Raw genomic sequence first — 24,307 nt, 5'->3', positions numbered from 1 at the left:
AATAACAACCGGGTTACAACATAACAGACTCACAGGCCTGCTAGAACATACTCAAATACAAAATAGGTCACAACCGGGACCTCAAAACTATGGTTCTATCTTCTATGTTCTATCTTCAACCTTTGATACATTCTAATGCTCAATTACAATGATTTATATGATCCAAGGGGATCCGGTCGGCCCAAAAGGGGATCAAAACCCGAAGAACAAGACCTAATGTGTAAAACCAACAAGGTCGGCCTCCGCCAAGTGATTCCTCCAAAAAATACAAAGGATGAAGTGTAGATTGTGGGAAACAGTCGGCCACATGCCAAGGAAAATCAAAATCAATGCCCAATGCTCCACAAGATTTAGAAGGGGTTCTGGTAAATCACCAAAATAGGTCCAGGCAACCGGTAACAAGGAACTATCAACTGGTAACAAGAAACTATCATGGAAACCGATAGTGATAACTTGTCAGAAAATGATCCAAATGTGATGCAGTCTAGAAACAAGATAGACAATCAAGTCCTTAAGTAGAATCCAACTCCACAGGATCCAGTGAACCAAAACAAGGACACACAGAAAGAAATGCTGAAACTACAAACAAAAAGGAAAACGAAAAGGAAAATATTTTGGTTGATGCAAGATTGCTATGAACTGGGGATGCTCCTACATCACTTATTCTTATAGGTAGGAGGCAAGGATATCAGCAACTTAGCAACAATTTCACCTTCCACAATGGTTCCACTGACATATCTGATACCTAGGACAAGGTCATTCACCTTAGCCATAAAATAGTCTATGTTCTCATCATCCCTCATCTTCAACATCTCATACTTTCCTTTCAAACTCTGCAACTTAGCAACCTTAACTTGTTTATCACCTCCATACAACACCTCAAGTTTCACTCAAATCTCATGTGCGGTTTGAAGTCCTATTACATTTGTCATCTCAGAATCAAGAAGGGAACTAAGAAATGCTTCCTTCACTGTAATATTATATTCTTCTTCCTTAACCTCACAAGAGTAGATGGTCCATTCTGAGGAACAACATAGACATTCTTTGTAATCTTCCAATAATCTTCACCAAGACATTTCAAGTGCACTTCCATCTGGTCCTTCCATATAGAATAGTTACTTCCATCAAATCTCATACTATCCTTAAAGATTACCTTGAGCTGTCATCTCAGATCTTCTCAAGTGGTTAAGATTCAACCAAAGGATCTAGCTCTAATACCAATTGTTAGTAGTAGCCACGAGGGAAGACTGAGAGGTGGGGGGGCAAGGAGGGGGGGGGGGGGCGAGGATGAATCAGTCTTCACCAGAACAACAAAATTAACCACAAAACACAAATCTAATAAACTGTAGCAATAAGACAGATAAGAAAATTAATAACACAACACACAACACCAAGATTTTTATGTTGAAAACCCAGTTAATGGAAAAACCATACTGGGAACCTATTACAAGTTAGGGTTTCTATTGCACCAAAATATTGACCTATCAATTCCCAATACAACCACTAGACTTAAATAGAGTCCACAGGAGGTTGTTAAACCATGTCGCAAATCTCCACGAGGGACGTTGGCCCACTACCAACAATCCCCCTCCCAGCATCACTCATCGCAGCCTGTGTGATTTGAAACTATGACCAAGCTCTGATACCACTTGTTACAAGTTAGGGTTGTTGTTGCACCAAAATATTGATCTATCCATTCCCGATAAAACCACTAGACTTAAATAGAATCCACAGGAGGATATTAAACCATGTCGCGAATCCCTACGAGGGACGCTGGCCCACTGCCAACAGAATCTACCCATAGTAAGATGATACTCTGCAGTAGTATGTAAAAATATTACAATGGGGAATGCACATGCATTTAGGAACACTTCCTAGATCTCACTACTCAAAAGATATTTTCTCGGAAGGATACAACCCTCAGGGAAGTCTCACTGACTTACAATAAGATTCAGACTACAATCTGGAAGAAATGAACTGAAAGAATAGCATCTCCAAATGCCTAATTATAGTTCCGGTTAAGCATGGATGTCTGCCCTACAACACCAATCTCACCACAAACTCAATACTGAAGGATAAATCATTTGTTTGCACACAAACCTCTCTTTGATAATGCAGACACAACATCGACACCCAATCTACATGACTATATCACCTATATATACAGTTCATCAACATGGATAACAAGGTTGGCTAAACCCTCAACCCTCAATTACAAAATTATATCACATGATACAAAGATATAACACCAGACCAATACAATGGTTTATAGAGAATAACATGGTCCTAAATCAAATTCTCAAATGCACAACTCCAGCGGAAATCATGCCAGGATCAATCGCATCATGCTACACCACCAGAAATACCGTATAACATACAAATCATCACTGGTTGATAGAAACCAGCAAAACCTCATGCAACAATCAATGAGGATCACCAAAATAAATAGGACATGACTAAGGAACACCAACAAGCATGTTAGAATCATCCAGAATAGATGCACCAATACCACTTTTCAAATCTTCATCTGTCAATGTTTGAAAGCTCAAGAACACAACCAATTAGCAACTATCACGAAGAAAGATAACTTGTGGAGCACCAAATGACGATCCAACTAAAATTAAGATACACAAGACCATCCCAAGAAATATCCGAAAAGATCAGCACTAGATATGATCACACTAGAATAGACTGGACAATATATAGGACTTTGCAAAATAGTGATGAGCAAACCAACACTACAAATTGGATCAGAAAATCTTCGCAATCTACAATCACCGAAGAAAATAACAGGAACATGTTGGTAGAAATGACAACAACATATCCTAGAAGCATCAATGACCAACAATATCCAACATGACCTTGAGCCTATGAGTTCTCAAATCATTCATATATCCCTCGAGATCAAAATTTCTGGCTCGACCAACTTTGAGCTTGTAATAGATTGTTATAAAATTTTGTACCTGCTCAAGTGTGTTGGAGCCTATAGAGAGATCCTCAAAAACTATAGAACTAGGGACGTGTTGTCCCTTCCTTGCAATTCAGACCATCTCCCTTTCCATCCACAACATATGCCACATAAATTTAATGAAGGCAAGCCTTGGGAGAACTATAAATGGTAGAATATGACGGGGCTGAGGGCACCGATAAATTCTAATTATTATACAATCAGAGTAAAAGAAAAAATCTCCAAATTAATGACAGAATGCCCCTTCTAAATACTCATTATCTTTAGCCCAGGCATCTTTCATTCTCAAAACCTTTATAATATGAAGGGGTATCCTCGCTATTATCCTCGCTATTCTAACCCCCATCATCCTTAGGACCTTCATGACAAAATAATCACTGAATACCTTGTAATCTACAAATCTAGAACCCTTGTCCCAAATTTGAGTCCATCTTTGGTCTAACCATCTTTCCCATGTCCTTAGGTCACACTTCTTTATCTATAAAGCATTATTCCACTTTTTCCTATTTTGAAAAAGCAACATGTGGCATATCAAAGAATAATGCTTGAATTTCAGGTTCTCCCTCCAATCCTTAGCTTCTATTAATCCATCGTGCAGCTAGTCCTCTAGGTATTAAATAAAATCATACAATTTACTGGTTTCCAAAAATTGGATTCTTGCTGCCATGACCAAGTATTCAGTTGGTATCCTAGTCAAACCACAGTCTTCCCCCATCACCCGACATATGGCATAATAAGTCCTGACAAAATAATCTTTAAATATTTTAATCTCAAATGGCTCCTTCTCTGAATAAAAAGGGTACCCCATGGTATTTTTTGGCATTCTACACTCTAGTGAGAAATGATGGTGTTGTCATTGATGGCAACCTACAGGGAACCTTGTGGCATTCATTTGGTAAATCACTGGCAAGCATCGGCACCGACAGACACTTCATCGACAATGGCAAGAATGTATACCGGCACCCCAACCCATAGGAACAAACTTTTGTAAAGCCGACATGGCATATTGTAATAGACTCATATATGTATGAGATCTTGTAAATCATTTTGTATGGATGGACACATGATTGTAGAAGTGATGAGTGAATATTAAGGCAGATTTTGTATAAGGTTTATGGTTATGGTATGAGATTAAACCGGTACTGAACTTGGCATAGCAGATGCTAAATTGTAGCAGTACATTATATTGGATTTTCATAATCCATTTTGTAAGTCAATGAGACTTCCATTTTGTAGATTGAGCAATGAGCTCTAGGTAGTTGGCCTTCTTGCATGTGCAGGTCCCTCATTGTAAGTAATATCCATTCATTGGCTAGTGAGTGAATATTATGGGTCACAAATCCCACCGAGGTTTTTCCCACATCGGGTTTCCTCATTAAACATCTTGTGTTATGGTGTGTTTTCTATGTTGTCTTTACTGTTCCTATTTACTGCATTAATTCTTGTTTACCAGTACACTATTTTGGAATGCAAAATACTTAATAAGGTTAAATATTCTGTTAATCGGTTAGATACTGATTCACCCCCCCTCTCACTATCTTTGGGACTATCATTAATCGTAACAATTGGTATCAGAGCCTGGTCCTCTATTTTCAAAAGCCTAACAACTTGAGGAAGATTCTGACACCGGTACAAATGGAGAACTTAAGAAAGCAATTAGAAGGAGCTCTTGTGGACTATGATGCAAATAAGTTGAAGAATATCAAACTTGAAGATGATCTGAGAACTGCATAGGAATTCATTCAAGGACTTCAGGAGAATCTCACTATTGCTAGAAATAAGAGAAAAGAACTTCATGAGAAGATGCAGAGTGATGATGATGAAAAGGAAAATCTTAATGATCTTGTAAACAAGATAAGGCAAGAAAACATGACTTTGAGGAATGAAATGCAAGACATGACTATGAGATTTTGTAAAGACATTGAAGATAGAAAGAGGAATGAAGATGACTTGACTAGGAGACTCAATGATGCTAGAAATGAAAATCTAAGACTCAATCATGAAAATGATATGTTGAAGACAGATTTAATTCACACGGAACATGATAAAACTGAACTTATGAGACAAAAGGGAATTCTGGAAAATGAGCAGGCTACTACAATCAACATAAAGAGAAATTCAAGAAAAGTTTAGAAGAACTTGATGATATGCTGAAAAATCAAAAACCTAATGGAGATACTAATGGACTTGGATTTGAAGTTGGAGAAAGTTTTGGTAATGCAAACAATCATGATCATAGTAAACCGGTAAGACAACCTAATGCTTACAAATTAATGGGAAATGCTTTAACTGTAACAATTATGGTCATAGAGAAAATCAATGTAGATCTAGAAACAATCAAAACATTAATGCACCCATTGGTCAATGTTCCAAATACAACAAAATTGGTCACAATTTAGAAAACTGCAGAATGAATGTAAGATGTTATGTTTGTGGAAGATTTGGGAACTTATCTAATCAATGCAGAACATAAACCAGCATAGGATATGGAAAGGCTATTCAAAAGAATAATGTGACTTGTTATGCTTGTAACGAGATTGGACATATTGCAAAATTTTATAGAAGCAAGACTTCACTGACAAACAATAAAGGACCCAGTTTGAAAGACAAAGAAAAGGTTTATGAGGAAAAGCAAGAATTTTCAAGACAATGGATTAGAAAGACAGATCAGAATGTTGATGTCCTTCACCAGTGGAACAAAGTATTACTCCACCGGAAGAAGATTCTTCATCCAACTAAGAAGTAACCCTTTGGGGGTATTGCAGCAAGTTGAACATCATGCAAATTACCCTCGGTAGATGGTGAGAAGATAGATTTCTTCTCTACCGGCAGATGTGTTAAGTTTCACTTAACCGGCGAGCATTTAATGTAGTTGTTGGAAGAAAAGACATTATAAATCATCAGTTTTCTCTCTTTTCCAATTCATCGAGATTCAAACTTTCAGAGAACGTGAAATCCGAGCGAAGGCATCCAAGGTGAAGAAGTGAAGCAATTTCTCTCAAGAACTCAACCATTATCAGGGAGCTTAAGGTATTTTTCAATGGCTTCCTCCTCTGCTCCATAATTTATTGCAAATCCTACTATTGTGGAAGTTGTGAAATGCCCTAGGACCATTTTTAAGATCATTCCCAAGATACCGAAACAAGTTCTCTCTTACAAAATTATAATTTTTATGTGATTGTAAATTGCCTTACCTTTATATCAATAAACTTGTCTATTTTGCCTCTCTTTTAGTTCAAATATTCGATGTAATGCATATTGTAGCACATGTTAGAATTCATCTTCAAATAACAAAGTAATCAATTAGAAACAAGGGAAATCACGAATCCCTATCTAATCAAAGAATCTTAACAAACAGACAATGAAATAATGCAATATCAAGAAATAAGAATTATAAATCATTCAAATCAAACTAAAGCTCCCTATTCCAAGATTGCATATCGCTTCCATTGATCTTCTCTTCTCTATGGTATGATGGCTCTAAGATATTGCACTGGTAACCTGCAAGTGACACAAAGATTCAAAATTCATGATTATTGAAAATGAAGATTAATGGATGCTCAATTTATAGATTTTTGGATGAGATTGATTGAAAGGTAGAACAGATTGATCAAGAGGTGGAACTCAGGTGAGCTCAAATGAAAATTGATAGTTGAACTGATGATTTAGAGGTGAAACTCAATAGATTGAATAGATTAATTGAGTCAATTGATTCATAAAAAGCTGACTAACGGAAGAAAAAGAATGATTGGAGGAAATAAAGAGGATGACAAAGAAAGCTTAATTTAGAAAAAGCTAACTGAAAGATAGAAATAGAGATTGGAGAGATAATTTAGCATGTGCTTGCATTTAAACTTAGATTTTCAATTTAATCTTTGCATGAGATATTAATTCAAATAATTGAATTTATTAATTCAATTTAGCATTTGAATATGTTTAGAACTTGACTTTGATTTTCAATTTGGTTTTTGAAATCATGCACATGTATTTGAATTTGGAAGAAATTAGAAGAATATGAAATTAAATGAAATTAGAATTTGGGGATTTGGAATTGGAGAATTAGAAGAATTAATTAGATAATTAAATAATTTCAAAAGAACTATTTAATTATGTAGAAATAGACTTTAATTAAATAATAAAGATTATTCAAATTAAAGGATTAAAATCATAATTAATTAAATAATTAATATTTAATTAATATTTAGAAAAGGCTTAAAATGATTAAATGATTAGAGATAGAATAAGAAATAGAATAATTAGTAATTTATTTAAATAATGAAGATTATTTAAATTGGGGAATTAATCAGAATTAATTAAATAATAAATATTTAATTAATATTTAGAAAATGGTTAAAATGATTAAATGATGATAGAATAAGAAATAGAATAATTAATTAGATGGTGAGGAAATATGAATTTAGAAGAATATGATTAATTAACTTAACTAAATAATTAAAGAATTATTTTAACTAATTAGAGGAATAATTAGTACATGATCAATGAGTCATTTTTAAGTGTCTACATTTGCCCCTCTTTGAGACAATGTCGAAATGACATTATTTCAAAGAAAACGAAAAAATTATGCCCCAGTATGCCTTGGTAATACATAGGGTGTAATGCCCCCTCGAGAGATTGTTTGTGCATTAAAGACATGAATGATCTCTCGAAAAAAGAAGAATGTGAGATGAAAGATAGAAGAATGGTTAGTTGATTAGAGATAGGGATAGGTGATGTGAGGATGATATTGAGATAGAATATGAGAGAATGAACCTTAGAATGAAATAGAATAATGTTAGATGATAGAAAATGTTTAAGAAAGAGACGATGAGAGAAGAATCAACAAACTAGCAATAAACAGATGAGATGAAAATGAAAATGAAATTGAATGAATCACAAACCCGTGTCATATATTTATTGTGCAATATATTCATCACTGAGCCTTATTATTGAACAATGAAGCTTAGCACACCAGGGTATAAGGAACCAAGATGTAAAGATATCTCATTGAAGAAACAAACACATAGCAAACAAGCAGCAAACATAGAAAAAGATAATACCCATCATTTTGGCTCCTCTAGTCACTTGTGGACATCCTTGAGTAGCATAGGAACAATATTTGTCACCAAATGATAAAAGATAAAGATTGACCCAGACAAAATTCAGCAGCCATACTGACCTTGTGCCTTTGTTCTTAGTTGCTTGATGTGATGGTTGATAATGTCTGATCTCATAAAGTTGCAGACCCCGTTTAAGACTGACCTGTCTGATTTCAAGAGTATCCTCTTCTATTTAAGACAAGATAATGATCACTTTGATATGGATATGATACGATTGATAAGACAGTTTGATCAATTGATTGCAGATGTTTGACTAGATAGTCGTATCCTTTGTTAACTTCATGCGAAGTGTTTGTTGGATATTTGCTAGGGTATTTGTTTCTCACAAGACATTTTATTGCAAGTTTTTGATTGATTGATTTTTTATTTTTAGTTCTTTTCCAAGATCTTTTTCGATTTTTTTGGATTATGTAGATCGATATTTGAATGTTTTTGGATGATTTTTTCAAGATATTTTGCAGATGTTTTTGGTTGTTATGTAGGATTGTTTTGCAGATGTTTTCAGTTGTTATGTTTTCCATATTTGAATGTTTTTGATTGATTTTTTAGGATCGTATTTGAATGTTTTTGGTATTTTATGATTTTTAATGTTTTTGGATTTTGAGTTTTTCATTGTTTTTGGATTTTTTTAGTTATGCCCCCAGTGTGCAGACCTGTATGACATGATGATCTGCAGAATGTATGTGGAGACAAATGAATTTTTGACATGACCTATGTGAATACAATATGCAGGATGAAGATGCATTTCCTATTCGAACAAGGTTGACTATGTTTGCTTTAGCATTTGTAATACACCAATTGAAATGGAGGTGCAAAAAATTCAATAGATAAGCGATCAATCGATCCCTAAGGTCCCTTGGAACATCTAAATTAACACACTTAGTGACTAGGATTTATAAATGGAGATGCGGAAAACTTCCCCATTGGTTCTTGAAACTTTGATCTTCTTTTGCCCATGTGTGTGCAGATGAGTTAATTCGTGCTCTTGTGTTCACTAAAGATCCTTAGCATCCTACATGACTAGCTACATGGATTATCCTAACTTCAAAAGCATCCTGAATAGAACCTCATTGCCAGCAAGCCTTGAGAGCTGTGACGAGGTTATAGACTGTAATTTCTCAAATATTGCTTCATTGCCAGTAGGCGTTCATAGCCCTAATGGAGTTACTTGTATGTTCCCATAGTCAAGCTTTTTATCACATTTGTATGCATGATATTTCAGTTATATATCATTGCTTTTTTGCCTTAAGATGGATATTTGGCATAGCTCTTTTTTTTTCCTTTTTTTTTTCTTGCCTTGACTTGTAAGTAATGATACCTACTTGGCTATGACAATTATAGCGGCATTGAAGTAGAATTTTAGATTTTTCCCTAGTCATATGATCAACTAGGTGTCTAGAATGAATTAGAGATCTTCTTAATGTGTGTTTGAGATATAGCAATTGATAGATTGGGGGTTAACAAGTCTCAAATAGTGAAATCACTACCCAACCATAAGTAAAGCATCATCACAGGGTGATGTTGAAAATGAATGACCTTAGGACCTCATAGACTTCATATCCAAATATATAAGAAAGGAGATGACCCTTGCTTCTCTTGGATGCAAATAGATGATAAACTTGGACAGTTATCTTGTTTTATTGATGCTGCTACATGTAAATGCAAAAACTTTTAAGAATGCAATGCATTTAAAAAAGAAACTATATGTAATGCAGATGTTTTTAAATGATATGATATGCAATGCGGAAAATAAAACCTAAACTATACAACCCTTAGGTATAATGTCACTTGAGGTGCATGTTGTTCATAGGGTCAGAGAGTGGATCTCCCTCCATGGTAGCCAAATTATATGCTCCATTGCCTATGACCCTTTTTATAATGAAAGGACCTAGCCAGTTAGGTTTGAATTTCCCTAGCCTTTCTCATTCCGCTAGGTTCCTTTGATTTTCTTTAAGTACTAGATCTCCCAATTGAAAAGTTCATGGGTAGACCTGTTTATTATAACTATGTCTCAATCTATTTTGATATCCTTGTAGATGGTTAAACATTGTTTGTCTTTTTTCATCAAGGGTTTTGAGTTCTTGTAACCTTGCTACCCTATAGTCTTCCTCTGATATGATGTTTCGTAAGGAGGCTCTTAGAGACAATATTTCTATTTCAATGGGGAGTATCACTTCTGTCCCATAGACCAACGAATATGGTGTTGCTCCTGTAGGTCTGCGTACTCCTATTTTGTAAGCCCAAAGAGTAGGATTTAATTGGAGATGCCAGTTCCATCCTATGTCAGTGACTACCTTCTTAAGGATTTTCAATATTGTTTTATTTGTAGCCTCTGCTTGTCCATTACTTTATGGATAATATGGTGTGGCAAATCTCTGTTGTATATGAAATTTGTCACACAACTCTTTCACTTCCTAGTTTTTAAATGGATGTCTGTTATCTATAAAAAAACACATTGGAACTCCATATCTACATATAATATAGTTGAGCATGAATTTTGATATCTTCTTTCCAGTAGTGTATGTTAGAGGAATTGCCTCAATCCATTTGGTAAAGTATTCAATGGTTGTCAAGATGAACTTGTGCCCATTGGAAGAAGTAGGGTTGATTTTACCCACTAGATCTAATCCCCATTGTGAAAATGGCCATGGTGATGTAATGGGTTGAAGATCTTGTGCTGGTGCATGAATGAGGTCTCCATGCATTTGGCATTGTATACACTTCTATACATACTTGTAAGCATCCTTTTCCATGGTTGGCTAGTAATAACCTATTCTCAATAATTTCTTTGACAATGGTGGACTGCTTTGGTGAGCCCCACAGATTCCATCATGGACTTATTTTAAAGCAAGGTGTGCCTCATTCTCATCTAGGCATTAGAGAAGAGTTCCATCAAAACCCTTTCTATACAAAGTATCAGCTATAATGGTGTACCTAGATGCCTGATGAATAAATGTCTTCTTTTGATTCCTGGACAGATTCGGTGACATGTATTGAGTATGTAAATATATATATTTCATTGTACCAAGGCGATTCTAGACCCACAATTGCACATACATATTCTGATAGGGGAGTCTCATATGCAGGTAGCATCAACTATTCTATGATGAACTCAAACTGAGTTTCGTTAGCAGGCATATTCAGAAGAGATCCTATGGTTGCCATTGCATCTACTGCTTTGTTTTGTATCCTTGGGATTTGTTCAAAGGTAATTTTTCTAAAGTGCTCCTTGTAATATTTGACCAACTTCTTATAAGGCATGAGTTTGTCATCCTTCATGTTGTAATCATCATTGACATAGTTTACAATCAACTATGAATCACTATAGACCTATAACACTTGTATTTTCCATTGTATAGTTGTACGAAGCCCTATGAGGAGAGTTTCATATTCAGCCATATTGTTGGTGCATTGGAAATTGATCCTAAATGAATTAGGTATAATGTCCCCTTGAGGAGTAATGAAGAGAATCCCTGCTCCAGATCCGTGACTTGTATATGACCCATCAGAGTATAACTTCCACATTACTGAGGTAGTTAATGTAAACATGGATTCATATGGAAATTCTATCAACAACGGATGACTATCCTGTAAAGGAGCTTCTTCTAATTGATCTTCTATAATTTGTCCTTTGATGGATTTTTTGTCTATGTATTCTATATCAAAATTGCTCAAGGTCATAACCCACTTAGCCAATTGCCTGGTCAACATTGCTCTACTCAATAGGTACTTGAGTGGGTTAAAGCATGCAATGAGTTGTACCTTATGACCCAACATGTAATGTCTGAGCTTTTGGGATGCAAAGATTATTGCTAAGCATGCTCGCTCTATGGGGGTATAATTAAGCTCATAGTTGATCAGAGTCCTACTTATATAATAAATGGTTGTTTCTTTTTCATTTTTGTCATGCTATGCCAATAGAGCTCCTAGAGATGAGTTTATTGCTGATATGTCTAACAATAGAGTTTATCCTGGAGTAGGAGATATTAACATTGGGGTGTTCAAAAGATAATCTTTCAGAGCTTGGAAAGCTTCCTAGCATTGTTCTGTCCATTTAAAAGTAACTCCTTTCCTGAGTAAATGCTGGAATGGGTGACACTTATCTGCCAACTGTGCTATGAATCTCCTTATGGATTGCAGTCTTCCTTGTAACCCTCTAACTTTTTTAAGTGTTGACGGAGGTTGCATATCAATGATTTCCTTGACCTTGGTAGGGTCTATTTCAATTCCTTTTTTTGACACTATGAACCCTAACAGTTTACCCGCTGTTACACCAAACACACACTTCTTCAGGTTTAGTCTGACATTATACTGTTCCAACCGATCAAATATCTATGTAAGAATTGCAAGGTTACTTTCTCTTGTTTTTGATTTAGCCAATATGTCATCCACGTAATCTTCCATTATATTGTGGATCATGTCATGAAATAATGTTGTCATGGCTCTTTGGTATGTTGCTCTAGCATTTTTGAGACCAAATGGCATCACATTCCAGTAGTATGTTCCCCATGGGCAAGTAAAGGTCATTTTATGTTGATCTTTTGGTGCAATTTTAATTTGGTTGTATCCTGAAAAACCATCCATTAAGGATAGCATCTCATTTCCAGCTGTTAGGTCAACTATCATATCGATATTAGGTAGCAGGAAGTCATCCTTAGGACAAGCTTTATTTAGATCCTGAAAATCAGTACAGATTCATATGCCTCCTGTGGGCTTAGTCGTAGGTACCAGGTTGGATATCCATTCCGCATAATCAATAGGTCTAATAAAACCTACATCCAAAAACTTTTGTAGTTCTATTTTAACCAGTAATGCGATACTTGGATGCATTTTTCTCAATTTTTGCTTGTAAGGTTTAACTCCCGGTATCAAAGGTAAGTGATGCAACACTAATTCGGAGTCTAAACCTAGCATGTTTGAATAGGACGAAGCAAATTTGATAGGTCTTTTTTTGAAAAAATGAATGAATATGTCTTTTTCTTCTTTGCTTAATGATTTTGCCAGATGGATGTTATGTACAACCTCCCCTTCTACTATGTTTACTCCTTCTGTTTCCTCTATAAGTAACGTTGACCTTTGTCTTTCCATAAGAAGATTACCCAAGTCACTCTTGTCATTATGAGTGTTTGATCCTTATCTTCTGTTACAGAAGTAATTTCTTCTCCAAAGTATGTCATTCTATTCAGGTCTATAACAAACCCTGCTTTATGATCACCTAGTGGAAATCCCTCTTTGACTCCTAGACATTTTGAAATTGCTTCATCGTTTTCAAACCAATCCAGCATTGGTTTTCCTTCTTGCCCCCAATCAATCAAGTGTGAATGCACTAAGGGTAAATTGGTATTCCCTTCTTTAGTAGACTCTGATAACATGAAGATTTGATTGTTTGATATTACACTTTCTGGTGGGCTAGAGTCATGGAGTGATAAGAATTCATAGTCATGTGAGTCTATCTCACTTTCAATATATGTTTCATCATATTAGCTATAATCACTTATTTATTCTTGTTCATGTCTTTGATTCTGTTGTACGTTGACTAGTCTTCTTTGGATATTAGTTACCCTTCTTAAGCCCGGTATAAGCCTTTGCAATCTTTCTTCATCTGTTTCATTAGGTTGAGCCTGAGTTGTTTCTCGTGGTAAAAGTAGTGACAATAACCACTGATGGGATTCTGGTGGTGGTGGTAAACCTGCATCTATTGCCACATGAGCCTGTACTATTGTGTCAACAACTGCATCATTTTGTAACTCAGTGGTAGGTTCTTGCAGGAGTTGTTGCATGTCTTCTCCATCTGATTCTGAACTAGGTGATGAAGGTACCTGATTACTTGTTTGAGATGAAGATGGAAGCGCCTGTGTGGACAAATTCCCTTGTGATATGTAATCTGATGGTTTGCATGGTCGATTTAGTATATCAAGGGTACATTGTATTGCTTCTGTGATAGGTTGTATATGCCTATATCCCAATCCTTGATTTCCTAGATTATCATTAGGAACAATAGGTTCTAGTCTTCCTTGTTTTTGCAACCCAAAGCCTGTGGTACCATCACATCCATGTCCTTGGAGTATTTTGAATTCATTGCCATACTAATCTGTGTGTATTCTAGGTATTGTCATATGATCTTCTTCTCTATATATCCAGTGGTTAACATCTTCATTCAAGGATTCTTCTTGTAAGTCACCCCATCTAATGAAAGAGCATGAGTCTGTGTATCTTAAAATTTCTTTTCCTTTGTCCTGTTTTTGCACTATAGTGTGAGGTTTCCCAAAGGACTTAGGAGAAAGAGACAATTGTTTCCCACTTACACAATTGTTTCCCACTTAAAGTATTTGGAATAGAGTACTCTCCACAACCCATATCTTTTATTTGTAAGGAGGATGTTGTAGGCATATCCTTTTTTGTTTATGTGATCTTTAATGTTTCCAGGTGTGTAGTGAGAGGTGTGGCCTGATTGATAGGTACCTGATTATCCACACTGCCTTTCAGATAATTGCAATGTTGGAATGGATTTGGATCACCCTTTATGGTGATTTAAATACTATTGTATGAGAATTTGACATATTGATGGAACATGGATGGTACTGCTTGCATGGTGTGGATCCATGGGCAGCCCAATAACATGTTATATCCCAGCTCTCTGTCCAAGACTTGAAAAGTGACCTCTATTTTTATAGGTCCTACTTGTATAGGTAATGTTACAATGCCTTTAGATGGACATTCTTCATCATCATAAGCCTTGATATTTATCCTCTTGGAAGAATCAATGTGAAGTTCAGAATACCCTAGTGCTTTGACTAGCTTTAAAGTACAAATGTTGAGACTGACTCCCCCATCTATGAGTACTCTTCTGATTCTTCTCTTATGAATGTAAGCTTCCAGATGTAGAGGGTCATTATGAAGCAGTCTATCACTAGGAGTATCTTGTTCTGTGAATGCAATACGTGTGCCTTGTGTCAGATTTCCCACCATAGACTAGAAGGTATTTCCATCTATATCTCTGTCCACTACCAAATCTTGAAGTGCTTTGTCCAGTATAGCTCTATGAGTGCGTGAAATTCATAATAGTTCAAATAATGATATATGTGTAGGATTTTTCTTAAGTTGGTCAACAACATTGTAAGTTCCTACCGTTGGTGGTTGATTTTGTGGTATTCCTTGTAAAGTTACCTTTGATCTGCGAGTAACTACTGCACAGTCTCTGTCTCTGGGAGTAATGGTGATTGTAGCAACTGTATCATTTATCTTACAAGATTTGTTTGTATCGTAGGCTGTTTTGTCAAGATTTATGTTAAATCCCTCTTCATAGTATTTATGTGTATGTTTGACATCCATGATGTGTTCTATGAGTTCATCTTCAAACCAACTTGAGTGAGATGGTTGATCATGCCCCCAATCTCTGAGACAAAGATTTCTATCATCATCATACTTTGGTGCCTCTGATATCATACAAATTTGGTTATCATCTCTATGAGTGTCTTGATATTGGTCATCTTGATCAAGTGTTGCTTGTGAATAATTGTTTTCTATATCTCTTGAGCTAATGGCATGAATAGTGTAGTCATATGAGACCTTTGTGTAGTTAGTTGTATTGTCTTGGGTACCTGATGTGGTAGATTTCCCTTTGTCATGCTTAACAAAAGGATCTTTAAAAATTGTATGATTTGTGTTTTCTGAGGTTTTATCGGTATCAATTGTGATGTCCCCTTGGTCTATCATATCTTGGACCAAGTTTTTCAATTTGTAACAACTTGCTATTTTGTGACCTTTAGTCCAATGATAATTGCAGAAAAAATTATCATTCCACCATGTGGGTTTGAAAGGACCTGGTTCATACACTCTTACTTCAAGTAAAGTAATCATGTTTGTTTGTATTAACTTTTTGAGTGCTGACTCAATAGGTTCTCCTAGAGGTGTGTAATTTCTTCTTGGAGCATTTACCTTGGGGTATCTTGTGTTTATTTTTTGTGTATCATTTACATTTGCTGAGGTTGTGTTATTCCCTACATGTGGATTAGATGACTGCCTCGTTCCTAAAGATAAAACAGGTTGAGTTCTGTTTATCATTCTGGCATCTACAATACCATCATTGGTCACATTTTTTTTTTACCAAAACTTAGATTCATCATTGTTGTTGGTGTTGCCATACTTAATAAGACCTTGTTCTACTAGTCCCTTCTCACATTTGAGATCCTTTTCCATGATTTGTTTGAATGTGGTTAAACATTGCATTTGTATCAGATATTTAATCTTAGGAATCAAATTTTCTGTGAACATATCCACTTGCTCTGTTTCTAGGATAATTGTCTTGCACCTCCTATAGAGAGCCCCCCATCATTGTATGAAGGATGCAAATGTTTCATTCTCATATTGTTTAGTGGAACACAAGTCCTTCAAAGTAACTGGGGTGTCAATGTTGTGCAAGAAGTTTGCAATAAATTGTTCAACTAATTCTCCCCATGATGTGATGGTTGGTGGTAAATGTGAAAACCACTCTAAAGCTAGTCCTCCCAGACTTTTAGGAAATAGTCTCATTAGATAAGTATCTTCTGACGCAACCTCTATACATGCCAAAAAAAATTCTCTGATATGATCTCTAGGATCACCCTTTCATCGATATCTATCAAATTTAGGCGTTTCAAAATATTGTGGGAAAGGTGGCATGTATAATGTGTGATCAAATGGATAAGGATGTAAGTCCTGCATTATGTAGCTCTTTTTATCGTTACCAGTTTGCATGGTCATCATTTGTTGTTGTAAATTCTATATTTGTTGTGTTAGAATATCTGTTTGTGTCAAAGGTATACCTTGTGTTTGTGTATGTCCCACAAAAGGATTCATGGTTGCATAACTAGGGGGTTGTTGGAAGGTACCAAGATTATAACCTTGTGTGTTGTGTATTCCACTAGGTATTGTGAAATAGGTGATATGCGAACCCAGGTTTGGTTGAATTGTACTAGTTGTATTGGCAATACCTAGATTTGCATTTTGTTGACTATATGTGGATCCCATAGAATAGGAAACTGGAGGTTTGGTTGCACTTGTTGCTTGTGTTTCAATAGGTGTTGAGACACTTGATATTATCGGTATGCTCTGTGATGATATACTAGCATTGATTTCTGAGGATGACACACTTGTTTGAAAGTTTGCATTTGTGTTGACATTTGTTTGGATAGTTATGTTTTGAGGAAAACTGGAGGTCGTTGCTTGTATTTGTGTCAAGGGTGGTGTTTGACTATTATCTTGACCAAAAGTTTTTCTTGGTGGTAAGATTTTTGTGACGTCAAAATCCTTAGGTAGTTTTGCCCCATTTTGTATTAACAATGAAAGATACTTGTCCCTATCACTATGTATAAGTGCATCTAGGATCATGAGGACATGTGGGTCTTGTTGTGCGGATTCAATTTCTTCCTTTGTCAAATGCTATTGTAATTCATTTAGGGTGGACATTGTCTATGTACCTAAGTGTTGACCTGTTGACATGTCCAAATTCCAAGTAGGGTTTATAGACTGTGTTGTTTGGGTCCATTATTCCTTTTGCTTTCTATGACCTTGTGATGGGAATCTAAAATTGCTTATATGAGGGTGGTTCTATGCAAGATGACGACTTAACACTAGACTGTAGACGTAAATGCAAGGCTATACTAGACTCTCTATTGAGGATTTTGACGTAAGACCTGTTGAGCATTTCTAGATTTCTCTAATGCAAGTCTTTCCATTTGTTGACTAAGTTGTTCAACCTCAATCTCTCTATCAATTCTATGGGAAATCTTAGACTCAATTTTTATCTCATGTATGACTCCTATATATTGAGGTTCTCTTCTTCTTAAATCCCAAGCTAAGTTAGCTAGACCATCAATGATTTCTCATTGACTGCCATTTGGAACTAGATTAGGTTGCTCGAAGGGGAGCAAACCATCACCTGGGAGACCCATGAAGGCACATGCTATGAACCTAAAACTGACAATGGACTTAGACGTATATGAGGTCTAGATGACGACATATATGAGGTCTAGATGGCGACGTATATGATAATGTAGGACTATGTAACTTAATAATGGATGATAATGCAAAAGATCGAGGATGGTAATGATGATGTAAGTGGGACTATGCAAAAGATGTAGGACGATAATGAGGACATAAGTGGGACTATGCAAAAGATGTAGAATGATAATGAGGACATAAGTGGGACTATGCAAAAGATGTAGGACGATAATGAGGAATGTAAGTGGGATTATGTAAAAGACTATGTAAATGACTGCCTAGGGTCACAAGTTTGTAAGGACGTTTGAGTTTTGGTTTCAAAATGGACTTTGTTTTCTGTAACTTTATGTGTAGGACAATGTTTTGTAGTTTTCCAAATCTGTGAAAAATTGCCGGTAGTTATGTATAGCTAACTGACTCAATTTTCATACAATCTCAAAAAATTCGAAGATACGTGGGATAGGGCCTGAAATAGCCTAAGGGACTAACTCAATACTAGTCTAGCACAATGATACATAAAAAAACACGGAATACAATCTTAGGCTAGATAGTTGACACCATTCAGTGAGGCCCTCGTAGCAAAATACTGAAACAAGATGGACAGATAGAGAGTCTGCTAGCACTGGCTCCATTCCATGGCATACACTTCCCGAGCATGCCAATCTCTCTTACCCCGAAGATCCAAAGATCTTATCACTGAGGGATTTCTATCTCATAATGTAAGGTACATGAAGGGTATCTATGGGGTACGATTCGCACTCCCAGAACCACTGAATGTAGGATTTTTAGTAGCTAAATTGGTTCATAGTATTAGGTTTTGAGGGGTCCCGATCCAATGATGGATTCTCATAGCAAGCCACTTAAGGCTTTAGTTGAGCTTATCGGTACAGGGAAGGCCCCCACATACATCGAATTCACTCAACACTCTAACTGCCTGACTAGTATATTTATATAGTGACACGAAAAACCTACTTAAGAGTACGCTGGGAGAGATGATATCCCCAACGCATCCCAATTTGAAGTACCTCTGTGGGGTGATGAAATCCCCTGTCAAAGATACCCCTCACTATGTAGAATAAAATAAAATTTGGATGTCGATGTCACCTTCCTTCTTTCTCCCAAGACCCTGAAGGTGGGTGGAAAGTCAAATAGTGCAACAATAGGTCCGCCTTAGACACAATAAAAATTCTTTACCTTAAAAAAAAGACAAATGATTTAATCTAATGCAGCCTGATTCACATTCATTTTATAGCCCAAATTTAGGTGTTAGATACGCATGTGCATGTCTATTTTAAACACCAAATCAAAATATGAAGGCATACATGTCAATTTTAACCATTTGTTGATTTTAAGCACCAAAAACCAAGTGTGAGATACATGCATGTCAATTTTTAGCCCATGTTCATTTTAAGCACCAACAACGAAGTGTGAGATTATCCATGCATGTCAATTTTAGCCCATATTCATTTTAAGCACCAACAACAAAGTGTGAGATTATCCATGCATGTCAATTTTAGCCCATATTCATTTTAAGCACCAACAATGAAGTGTGAGATTATCCATGCATGTCAATTTTAGCCCATATTCACTTTAAGCACCAACAATGAAGTGTGAGATTATCCATGCATGTCCATTTTAACTGTTGATTTTAAGCACCAAAAATGAAGTGTAAAGTGTGCATGCAAAAAATACTAATCTAATCCTCTCTGCAAATCCGCCACAGGCTGTAAACAGAAGATTAGTATTAAAACCAAACTAACAAAAAACAAAAACTCAAAACTTGACAGAGGCGAATACGTAATTATACCTGTGCGATTGCGTGATGTTTATAGACTGAATGCATGAACCTGACAGTGCGAATGTGTAAATCTGATAGACCGAATGCATGTTGAAGATTGATCGATTGCATAGAACTAACAGGGAGATTGCATGACAGAAGGTAGACAACAATAAAAGTTAAAAACTAAAAAAGAAAACTAAACTCGATCAGGAACCTGCAAAACCAATTGTGAAGCCCTAGCCAAATTTCTCATCATCCATTCAATATTGATTAGATCATATTTAACTATATTAGAAAGAACTAGGCTATTATATCTATCTAAGGCCAGTTGTTCTTCTGAATCCTGTATCAATTTTTTTGCCTGGAGAACCTTTTGATAGCATTTGGCTTCTCTCCTTTGTTGTTTCATCCTTCTTACACTTGAAATTCTGAACTGAACTTTTCTTGCCATAAACTGTTATAATCAAATCATAAAATAAAAGTAATTTGATCCCAAATTAATCCAATTTAAGACAGAATTAAACAGAACAGATAACAGACTAAAGAAAAAATTAAACAACAAAGCTTCCTGCGAATGCGTGATCCAAAAAGGGTGATTCCGCAATCTGGACAAGGCGATTGTGTGACCCTATTAGAACGAATGCGTGACCCCAAAAGGTTGAATTTGTGATGTTGTCTATGAGATTACGTGATGGTGAATGCTCGATTGCATGATAGAAAAAAGATTTTCTCTAAATTCATGCAACCTGCAAAAAAAATAAAAAATCCGCACAATCTACAAAAATCCCACAGAAAAATAAACAAGGTTAAATTGTTGTTAATTCATGTCAGGTTCACCAAAATGTAATGCATGTTATAATTCATCTTCAAATAACAAAGTAATCAATTAGAAACAAGGGAAATCATGAATCCCTATCTAATCAAAGAATCTTAACAAACAGACAATGAAATAATGTAATATCAAGAAATAAGAATTATAAATCATTCAAATCAAACTAAAGCTCCCTATTCCAAGATTGCATATTGCTTCCATTGCTCTTCTCTTCTTTGTGGTATGATGGCTCTTAGATATTGCACTGGTAACCTGCAAGTGACACAAAGATTTGAAGTTCATGATTATTGAAAATGAAGATTGGATGCTCAATTTATAGATTTTTGGATGAGATTGATTGAAAGATAGAACAAATTGATCAAGAGGTGGAACTCAGGTGAGCTCAAATGAAAATTGATAGTTGAACTGATGATTTAGAGGTGAAACTCAATAGATTGAATAGATTAATTGAGTCAACTGATTGAGAAAAAGCTGACTGAAGGAAGAAATAGAATGATTGGAGGAAATAAAGAGGATGACAAAGAAAGCTTAATTTAGAAAAAGCTAACTGAAAGATAGAAATAGAGATTGGAGAGATAATTTAGCATGTGCTTGCATTTAAACTTAGATTTTCAATTTAATCTTTGCATGAGATATTAATTCAAATAATTGAATTTATTAATTCAATTTAGCATTTGAATATATTTAGAACTTGACTTTGATTTTCAATTTGGTTTTTGAAATAATGCACATGTATTTGAATTTTCATTGATATCTTGTGTAGTTATGGGCATGGAAGATCATCCTTCAATCTAGGTGCATCACCTCTTTTCTCTTTTATCATTCTTTCTCCCCTTTCCCCCACAAGTTGTTAAGATAGGTTTAGAATAGGTTTTGTAAATGTTGGGTTAGTCCAACACTGCACTTTGATTGATAAGGAAGTTGGCCTTCTCTGAAAATTCAACCTCACATTGTGCAAGGTCCCACACTTGGAGGTTGTTTCCATATTTCACAAGGTGTTCAGAACAAGTGTTCAACAAGGGTGCAAACTTTTGTGAAAAAAGTACTCATTGAAGATGAACAAAGGTAACCCTGTAGCCAACCATTTGAATACTTTCAATATGATTATTGCACAGTTAATTTCTATGGTCAATTAGTGATGAGGATCACTATATGCTTTTGTTATGTTCCTTTCCTGACACATGAGATCATCTGGTGATGTCCATTGAAAGTACAACAACCACCTTCAATATGGTTGTCTCGCTGTTGTCAAAGGAAACATAGACAAAATCTTTGAGATTGTCAAGGATTCTTTGGTTGTACAGGGAAGATCAAAGAAAAAAGGCAAGCAAAAGGACAATAGGTCCAAATCTAACTCAAAGGGGAGATCAAAGTCTTTGGGAAAGAATTACAAGGTGAGGTTATGGAAGTGTGGGTAGACTAGCCATATTTGAATGGATTATGACAAGAAGGGGAAGAAGAATGCTACTGGCATTGAGTCTTCTCTGAGTGATGCTAGTTCCTGCAGTGCTACCTTGGAAACATGACATCTCAATAGAGGCGAGTCTTGGTATTAAGTACTTTGGTCATTTACTTGGATAGATTCATGATGATGTAGGTTTCCATTTTGGAGCTCAACATAAATTGATCATGAAGGTGCTCTGGAATACCGAGAGACTTGTGGATATATTGAAGAGCTATTTTCTAGGCTGTAACTGGATGAGATAGTTGTAGTTCTACATGGATTCTTTGTTCATGGTGAGAGGGGGTGAAATTGTTTCTCTTCATAGGGATATTGTGCTGGCAACAATAATGAAGGAAAACTGAGAGGGCGGGTGAATCAGTTTTCACTAGATCTACAAACTTAACCACAAATACAAATCTAATAAACTGCAACAACAACAAAGATAAGAAAATTGATAACACAACACAACACCAAGATTTTGATGTGGAAACTCGATTAAGGGAAAAACCATGGTGGGAACCTACCCATAATAAGATGATACTCTATAGTAGTATGTAAAAATATTACAATGGGGAATGCACATGCATTCAAACACACTTCCTAGAGCTCACTACTCAAGATACAATAGCTCAAAAGGCTACAACCCTTGGGATAGTCTCACTGACTTACAACAAGATTTAGGCTACAATCTGGAAGAAATAAACTGTAATAGTAGCATCTACTAATGCCTGATGACAGTTCTGGTTAAGCACATTTGTCTACTCTGCAACACCAATCTTTTCTCAATACAACATATAGAAAGATGAATCCTTGTTCACATATACACCACTCTCTGATAATGTAGACACAATCTAGATACCCAGATTACATGATAATATCACCTATTTATACAATTCATCAACCTTGACTACAAGGTCGGCTAAACCCTCAACTCACAATTACAAAATTACATCACACGATATAAAGATCAACCATTGGACCAATATAATGACATACATTACATAACATGGACCTAAATCAAATTACCAAATGCGCATCACCACCAAAAAATGTGTCAAAATCAATCGCAACATGCTACACCACTAGCAATACCGCATAGCATGAAGAACATCACCAGATCATAACAATCACCAACAAATTGTACAATGATCAATATGGATCATCAAGACAAATAGGACATAATTAGGAAACACCAGCAAGCACATTAGAATCATCAGTAACAATTGCACCAACACTACTTATCAAATCTTCATCAATCAACATCTGAACGTTAAGAACACTCAAACAATAGCAACTATCAAGAAGAAAAATAACTTGCAGAGAAACAAATCATGAACCATCTAAAATAAAGATACAGAAGACCATCCCAAACAAACTCCCAAAATCTTATCTCAAGATCTAATCACACTAGAATATACTAGAGGAAATACTGAACTCTGCAAAGCACTGATCAACAAAACCAAAGTGCAAACCAGATCATATGATATGATTAATTAAGCTTCCCAGATCACTGAAACCAATACATAAATATATAATGATACTAGAAATACTCCATACACCAAACCATGATCCCAATAAACCAATCTGCAATCATCAGAACAATAAATCATAGGAATATGTTGACATCAATGACAACAACATATCCTAGCAGCAGCAATGTCCAACATGTTGATAGTGATTAGTCACTTAGTATTTATGTGGTAATTCTTGATAGATTCCTTGACTATGGTGCTCAATGTGGACATGATTGACAAAATGGATCATGCTTGATCTAGTTCTTAAGTCATGATTGTCTGCATGAATATTCTCTTTGAGATCTCATTCTGCATGTAGCTAATGTGATAGCTAGTCCTTATATAGTTGATTGGATCTTTGAGTTATGCAGTTGTGTGCATTGATCACCTATTCAATTGTAGTGAGATAACTTGCATGTGGATTGTCTATATCCATGAGGTCCGATTCAGTACTTATGCAGACTTATTAGCTAGCCTTGTATATGGTCATTTGTGCATTGATGTGGTTGCTTTGAGATAAGAGGATGGATGATAAGCGAGTACCTAGATAGTTGGTTATGGGGTCCTATAGCATGTTGCATTTCCTTGGTTTGGATATATTGGTTTCACTTGGTGTGACTAGAAGTACACCTATGTGCATGGACCTAGAAGATTATCATATTTGGGAGATG

The sequence above is a fragment of the Cryptomeria japonica genome, chromosome 6, assembly GCF_030272615.1.
Source record: "Cryptomeria japonica chromosome 6, Sugi_1.0, whole genome shotgun sequence".
NCBI lineage: Eukaryota > Viridiplantae > Streptophyta > Pinopsida > Cupressales > Cupressaceae > Cryptomeria > Cryptomeria japonica.
The sequence above is the reverse complement of the archived record's forward strand: the minus strand, read 5'-3'. Positions refer to the sequence as shown.